General features: G+C 43.3%; 1 protein-coding gene across 1 annotated transcript in view; it reads left to right on the forward strand.

The window, feature by feature from the left end:
• Positions 1-7803, forward strand: part of LOC147084992 (Fc receptor-like protein 3) — a 405119-nt gene that overhangs the window by 237041 nt on the left and 160275 nt on the right. The gene's annotated exons all lie outside the window — the stretch shown is intronic.

Below are 7803 nucleotides of genomic sequence, written 5' to 3' on the forward strand. Positions count from 1 at the left end.
GTGTGAGGTTATGCACTTTGGCAGGAAAAATCGTAGAGCAAGTTATTATCTTAATGGCAGTAAACTGGAAAGTACTGAAGTACAAAGGGATCTGGGGGTCCTGGTGCACGAAACTCAAAAGGTTAGTATGCAGGTGCAGCAAGTGATTAAGAAGGCCAATGGAATGTTGGTTTTAATTGCTAGGGGGATAGAATATAAATATAGGGAGGTATTGCTTCAGTTGTACAAGGTATTGGTGAGACCGCACCTGGAATACTGCATACAGTTTTGGTGTCCATACTTAAGAAAATACACACTTGCTCTCAAGTCAGTACAAAGAAGGTTCACTCGGTTAATCCCGGGGATGAGGGGATGGACATATGAGGAGAGGTTGAGTAGATAAGGACTCTACTCATTGGAGTTCAGAAGAATGAGTGGTGATCTTATTGAAACATATAAGATTGTGAAGGGTTTGGATCGGGTGGATGCTGGGAGGATGTTCCCGATGATGGGTGAAACTAGAACTAGGGGGCATCGACTTAGAATAGGGGCTGCTCTTTCAAAACTGAGATGAGGAGGAACTACTTCACTCAGAGGGTGGTAGGTCCATGGAATATGCTGCCCCAAAACGCAGTAGAAGCTATATCATTACATAAATTTAAAACAGAAATAGACAGTTACCTCGATGTAAAGGGAATTAAGGGTTACGGGGAGCGGGCAGGAATTTGGACATGAGTCTAGGTTCGGATCGGATATGGCCCTGTGGGTACCGGAGCGGGCCCCGGGGCCGTGTAGCCTGATCCTGCTCGTATTTCATGTGTCTAATTCTGTTAGATTCAGGAGATGGTTCTGTGATAGTAGATTGGCGGTTAGGATCAGATCAGCCATGATTTAATTGAATGGCGGAGCAGGCTCGAGGGGCCGATTGGCCTACTCCTGCTCCTACTTCTTATGTTCTTATGTTCTAGGTATGTATAATACCTCCGTAAAGAACTTTTATTATTTTTTTCAAAAAATTAAATTTCAAAGAAAAAATTAATTAAATGTAATTTTAACGAATTAAAAAAAATTGATTTAAAAAACAATAATGTTTAACTGTTCTTTCAAGTGATCCCCATTCATACTTTTGAATGATCTGTTCATAGAGACCTGTCAAATGTGAGAAGGGCAATTCCCGTGTTTGATTGATTCCCCATGGCCCACGTGATTCCGGGGACGCTTGCGAACCGCATGCGCCCCTGGGATAACTGGGCCTCTGCGTATTGCGTAGTGCAGAGGCCCAGGATCAGAAGCCTAGGGACCAATGGAGCCAGCAGATACGTTTGTGGATTTTTTCCGTTCGGAGGCCTCCGTCTGCAGGAAGCCTCTGATTGGAACATCATGCCAATAGAGAGAGGAGAGATAGAAATGGATATAGACAGAGAGATACACAAACAGAGAGATAGAGATAGATAGGTACAAAAAGACAGAGACTTCGAGCAATAGAGGGATAGAGTTGAATGCGAGAAACTAGGGTATACAGAGAGATATATATAAGAGTGTTGGTCGTCAAGATAGAGATAGAGATATATAGGTCGAGCTAGACATAGGTATGGAGATAGTTATAGGCATAATGATGGAGGTAGACATAGACCGTGTCCGTTCTATCTCCCGCACTTCTGCCCTCACCCCTGCCCCTCCCTCCCAGAACCAGGATAGAGTTCCCCTTGTCCTCACCTTTCACCCCACCAGCCTCCACATTCAACGGATCAACCTCCATCATGTCCACCACCTCCAGCGTGATCCCACCACCAAACACATCTTCCCCTCACCTCTACTTTCAGCATTCCGAAAGGACCGCTCCCTCCCCAAAACCCTGGTCCACTCCTCTATCACCCCCAACACCTCTTCCCCTTCGCCTGTCACCTTCCTGTGCAAATGCCGGAATTGCAACACATGCCCTTATAACTCTACCTTCCCACTGTCCAGGTCCCCAAACACCCCTTCCAGGTGAAACTTGTAATTACTTGTACTTCTTGCAAATTAGTATACTGTATTCACTGCCCATGATGTGGGCTCCTCTACATTGGGGAGACCAAACGCAGATTGAGTGGTCGCTTTGTGGAACACCTCCGTTCAGTCCATAAGGGGGGACACCGAACTTCTGGTCGCCTGTCACTTTATTTCACCGCTGCACTCCCACTCAGGCCTCACCATCCTCGGCCTCTTGCATTGTTCCACGGAAGCTCAGCGTGAGCTCGAGGAACAGCATCTCATCTTTCGACTAGGCACTTTACAGCCTTCTGAACTCAGCATAGAGTTCAACAATTTCAGATCATATCCTCGGCCAATATCATATATATATGTTTTATCCACATTTTTTGTTTGTGCCTCCTGTTCTTCTCTCCCACATGGCAGCTGTCTTTCATTCTGCCAATGCAATTTACACTTCATCCAGAGCCACCCTTTGTTTCTTAACCTGTCCCATTACGAATTCCTTTTGCCATGAATATCTCTTATTGTCTCTTAACCTCTCCTGCTTTATATCCTATCACAGACCATCCCTTTTGTTCTTTCACCCCCTCCCCCCTTTCCCAGCTCCTACATTTGCTTTAAAATCTGTTCCATTTCCTGCTTTTTTCCAGTTCTGACGAAAGGTGATCGACCTCAAACGTTAACTCTGTTTCTCTCTTCACAGATGCTGCCTGACCTGCTGAGTATCTCCTGCATTTTCTGTACTTATTTCTGATTTCCAGCATCTGCAGTGCTTTCTTTTTGAGGTAGACATAAATTTCGGCATAGAGCTCGAGATAGACACACACATAGACATCGGCAGAGATATAGAAATAGACTAGACATAGACTTTGAGAAAGTGTTAGAGATATTGATGCTGAAAGTCCAGACAGTGAATGAGAAAATCTAACGCTATTTTGAGTTGAATGTTTGTAGATGAAGAAATAGAATTTCTAAGTGGCTTTTCCCAATGTCTCATCGTAATTTCTGTGGCATTTCACAGAATCACAGAATCACAGAAACCCCACAGTGCAGATAGAGGCCATTTCGGCCCATCGAGCCTGCACTGACATATCCCACCCGCTCCCCGTAACCCCTACACCAACACATATCCCACCCTATCCCCGTAACCCCATGTATTTAATCCCCCTAACACTAAGGGTCAATTTATCATAGCCAATCAACCTAACCCGCACATCTTTGGACTGTGGGAGGAAACCGGAGCACCCGGAGAAAACCCACGCAAACGCGGGGAGAATGTGCAAACTCCACACAGACAGTCGCCCGAGGCCGGATTCGAACCCGGGTCCCTGGCGCTGTGAGGCAACAGTGCTAACCACTATGCCACCGTGCCACTATGCTTTCGGTGGAAAGCTTGAAGAAAGGCTCATCTGCCTGGAGATTTCGCCGCTCTTCCGCTGAAGTCATAACGGTATTGAGAGAGCTGCCGATGGAAATGTTACCCCAAACAATCTACGGTTCATCACATGCAGATTAGGTCGAGCTAACCAGTGCTTGCGCTGATCCCACAGCTGCATACTCGGAATTGTCTGCAGACTTCTCTTCACCTGGAGGTCTGTTTCTAGTTGTCTCCCTTAGTGCAGATATGTTTTCAGAGATAATAGTTTAACAATAATCACCAACAACGGAAATATCACTTCTAAATAAAATGAAATGGTATATTAATGGTCAAAAATCAGCAAGCAGTTTACAAGAGACAATTCTTTAAAATCGCAAGGCCACATCAATTGGACAAGTTGAAGAAGCTCAAGGTAGGCAGGGGCCCGAGCTCTGGCAGTTTCCTCCCAAGGGGTCTGAAGACCTTGTCTCAGCAGATCCTGAATGATCTCACTGAAATTTTCCAGAGTTCACTAAACTTGATTCACTGGAGTTGACTTTGGTCCTTGAAGACAGCTCAAAGCGAGAGATAGCGAATTGGGTGTCCGTTCAGAAGTCCTCCAGATCATGTTGGAACCATTGTAATTTATGGAAATTCAAATCGGCAGAGTCCAAAATGCGCTACGGTTTCGCTAATGATCGCTGTGTGCTGCGGCCCCAGATGAAGTTATACTGCTCATCGTTGAAGATTGTTAACTGTTAAGAGTGACTGCTGGAGGTGTGTATATGATCGACATTACCACCTGCGCAGTAAGAACCAACTTGGACAAGTACAGAAATGAAAAATCTGGTGGAGGAATCGAAGACCAGTAACAGCACTCACCGCATTTATTAACGTCGAAATTATTTCAAAGGAAAATCGGGCACTATCTCTAATGGACGGATGAGCAGCAACGCCAGTTTTGCCAGAGCAGCAAGTTGGAAAGTTGACGTTAATATTCACTTTTACCATCCAGCAGAATGCGGGCGGTAGAGGATTGACCACTCGTTTTACACTTCAGCCGATTTTGGAAATGAAATCAGGCAGTGGGTAAAACTGGTCGGCGATCCATTAGCACCTGTTTTCAACTCCACCGTAAAATAAACTTCACTCCATTGTGTCCTAAATGGAAGGGAGATGTCTATACCGAATAAATGGAAGATTGTATCTTTGATATTTGGGTATCTGTTTGGAAAAACAGTGCGTGCAGTGTTTAAAGGGAATTAGGAAAGTGCAGAGAATATTGAGATAAATCACCACCGTGTAACTTATAAATCAAGAGAGATCACCTTAAAATTTTAGTTGGTATGGTTGCAAGTTCATGGGGAAAAATGTTTTTTCCTGCCATTTGTGTGTTAAGAATCAGGTTGAAGGAACGCAAAGAGGAGAATATGGTGCAGAGGTTCACACATCCTCTACAGAACACGCTGCATTTTCCATTCGCAGTACATAGTGGAACAGGAATCAAGCATTGCTGCTTTCAGCAAGAGATCCTTCCCACCAGATCTTCCTTTTTGTGCTCTGCCCAACAGATGTCCCACATCTGGCGCAGTGAGTACAGTTTTTGTATAATTTTAATAAGAAAACTTACTAGACTCTTCTTGAATATTACGGCTGCTTCATTTGTTTAGTTCCAAAACCAAGGAAACAGAGCCTTGAAAGGAGTTAGAATATTTTGGTAAAGTTCAGTCTTGAAAGAAGAGTGAGAAGTTTTTGGCAAAATTATTTATGATTATGAGGGGTTTGGGGAATGTGTAGATATGAGTTTTTATGCTGAAGCTCAAGAAGAGACCACTACAATTTCACATTGAGGGCCATGGAAGCATATCGGGAGTTCAAGTAACTTTCAGTGAGAGGTTGAAACACACGTGGAAAGAGGTCCAGCATCGGAGAGTCGAGCAATAAACTGCGACTGGATTCACAAGGGGACGAGATATTCCCTTCCAACAAAAGGGTTCAAGATTGTTAAATTTGGAACAGTATCCAGAAAAGCTGGTTCAATTAAACGGGCCACTGTCTGAGATAGTCACTCTGTGAATGTTACTAAAGTTAAATACATGCACATTTGCCCTGCACACTAAATCCGAGAATGCTTCAGTTTCCTGTGATTTACATGAGGAGTAAATGTGAGGATTGAAGAATGGCCACTGAGTGATTGAAGAGTTTGGGATATAAAGTCTTCTTGGGTGGTGGTGGAGAGCCGTGTGCTGAAAATCTCCAATGGTTTTTACACCCCGCCCAAAATTCATACACAAGTCACTGGAATCTTATTTCGTGCTGACTGTAAAACGACGTGTAATCGTCCCTTCTACTGTACCATGCAGGCTGAATTTCACCCTGTTTTCGCTTGGACATCCAGGGACAGCTGACATAAATTAAAAGAAATATCACTTTTTACAGACTGCAGAGAGTATAATAGTAAGATTATAAGCTACTACTGAGGCCTATAATCAAAGGGGCATATTTTCAATTTGCCGCTTGGACTTAAAAGGGGCATCGCGGAACCGACACCCGTTGTAGAAAGCAAACGTTATTCAATCCCATTGAACACAAATGAAATACAATGAGGCGCTTTCTATAACAGGCAGTTGATCCGTAATGGCAGAATTAAGCTCAAAGCAAGTTGAAAATGTACCCCACAAATATTATCCGTGTTTAATTCAGCTATGCAGAGACTGAGTATATTCAGGGATATTACTACGACTTATTCATATAAAAATTCTTGGAATTACCCCACTTGTTGTGAAATTCTTGAAGAATTGTCTGCATGAAATAGGAAGAGACCTAATTCAGCAATTTGTACAGTAAATGTTGTACAGTTGGATTTGTTTAACAGCAAAAATATTCATTCATTTCAATTCTAAATGTTTACAAACGTACATCAAATGCATTATTAATACAGCATCAATACAGAAAAGACATGCAGAAATCTTTAAGGTGTTCCCATATAGTGAATTACATACCTTTAAGCCACATCACCTCTTCACACTAACCACGAGTGATGCTGCCACTTATTGTTCTGCCCCTTGCCCAGATGCATACCTATTCTGAAAAGCACTGTTAAAAACGAGGGCTGCCTGAAAATGTATATGGCTACACCAATAATACTGTGTTTAAATGATTGTATGTTTCGGCTTGAGAGAAGTGAGTGAATGATTAAGTTTCCTTTACCTGGAAAACGTGCATTATAATTTGAGACAATGAATTTAATCGGTTAGTTTAGGTGAGTCATAAACATTCCACACAGGGTTCCATAGGAACGCCCTGCCAGGCCTGCTATATCTGTTGTATGTAATTTAATGTTTTCACTTTGTTAATTGGCCAGTGAAGGCCCAACCTTTGTTTCGACTATTGTACTAATAACCATATTATAATATCTACAGATAGAATTTGGAGTTTGTTTAGCAGAACTGCTTGCGAAGATAATTAAATGTTAATTAGGAAAAGACATAGAATGAAAGGAATTTGAGGAAGCTGAAGTATCCATCTTAGAATGGGCCGTTGGCTAGATGAAGGTGAAATAGTGACTGGCGAATGTGCGACAGCTTTGGCTGGGGCCGTGAACAAGAGTGATTGTGTCGGGCCTTGTACATGCTGGGTCAAGGTAGAAAGAGACAAGAGAATAAGACACAAATTCCAAAGTAAGAACCTTCAGAAAGATTAAACAATAGGGCCAATTGGATGAACGACATGCTGTGTTACAGGGTGATGAGACTTTAGAGAAACCTCTGTAGGTTAAATGGTCTTGTCAATAACTTGGCCTCTGGCCCACCTCTAAAAATAGAATAAAAGTGACACCCCGAGTGCTTGCCTACACAGACGGTGGAGGGGAGAGCCGAGCTGAAGTTGCAATGAGACGTCAAGCTGGTCGAACACTCGTTTGAGAGTGATCCCACGCTCACCATCGATGGCCCCAGAGAGAGAGAGAGAAAGGCTGCAAGCCAGAGTACTGTTCATTCAAGCCAGCCGTCTATCCAATCAGGTCAGGTACCAGCTGCTTGTCATGGTCGTATGTTTTTGCTGTATCACTAGTGTGTTATCTTCCGTCCTAAACTCCAAGTAAACATGATATGCTCACCATATTGGTTTGCACTCGATCCTGTTTACCAGAGATACGCGAATCTCTACAGCACACAGGGGAGCATATTCCATTTACCGAACAAATTCACCCCATAGTTGAGCTCCTGTCTGTTCTGATTTCATCTTTGCAAACAACCTTTTCTTTCTCCAGCCCAGACTACTCGTCTCTTTCCCAAATCATATGCTGACAATTTGAATGTGGCAATTAAATATGGAATTCATTGAATCCCTTACATAAGAACATAAGAAAATCAGGAGTAGGAGCAGAAGTAGGCCACACGGCCCCTCGGGCCAGCTCCGCCATTCAATAGGATCGTGGCTGATCAGAATCTAGACTCACGTCCACTTCCCTGCGCTCTCCCCGTAACCCCTAA

This window comes from Somniosus microcephalus, unplaced genomic scaffold, assembly GCF_052327205.1.
Source record: "Somniosus microcephalus isolate GS21.2 unplaced genomic scaffold, FLI_Smic_1.0 unresolved_chr9, whole genome shotgun sequence".
NCBI classification, from domain to species: Eukaryota; Metazoa; Chordata; class Chondrichthyes; order Squaliformes; family Somniosidae; genus Somniosus; species Somniosus microcephalus.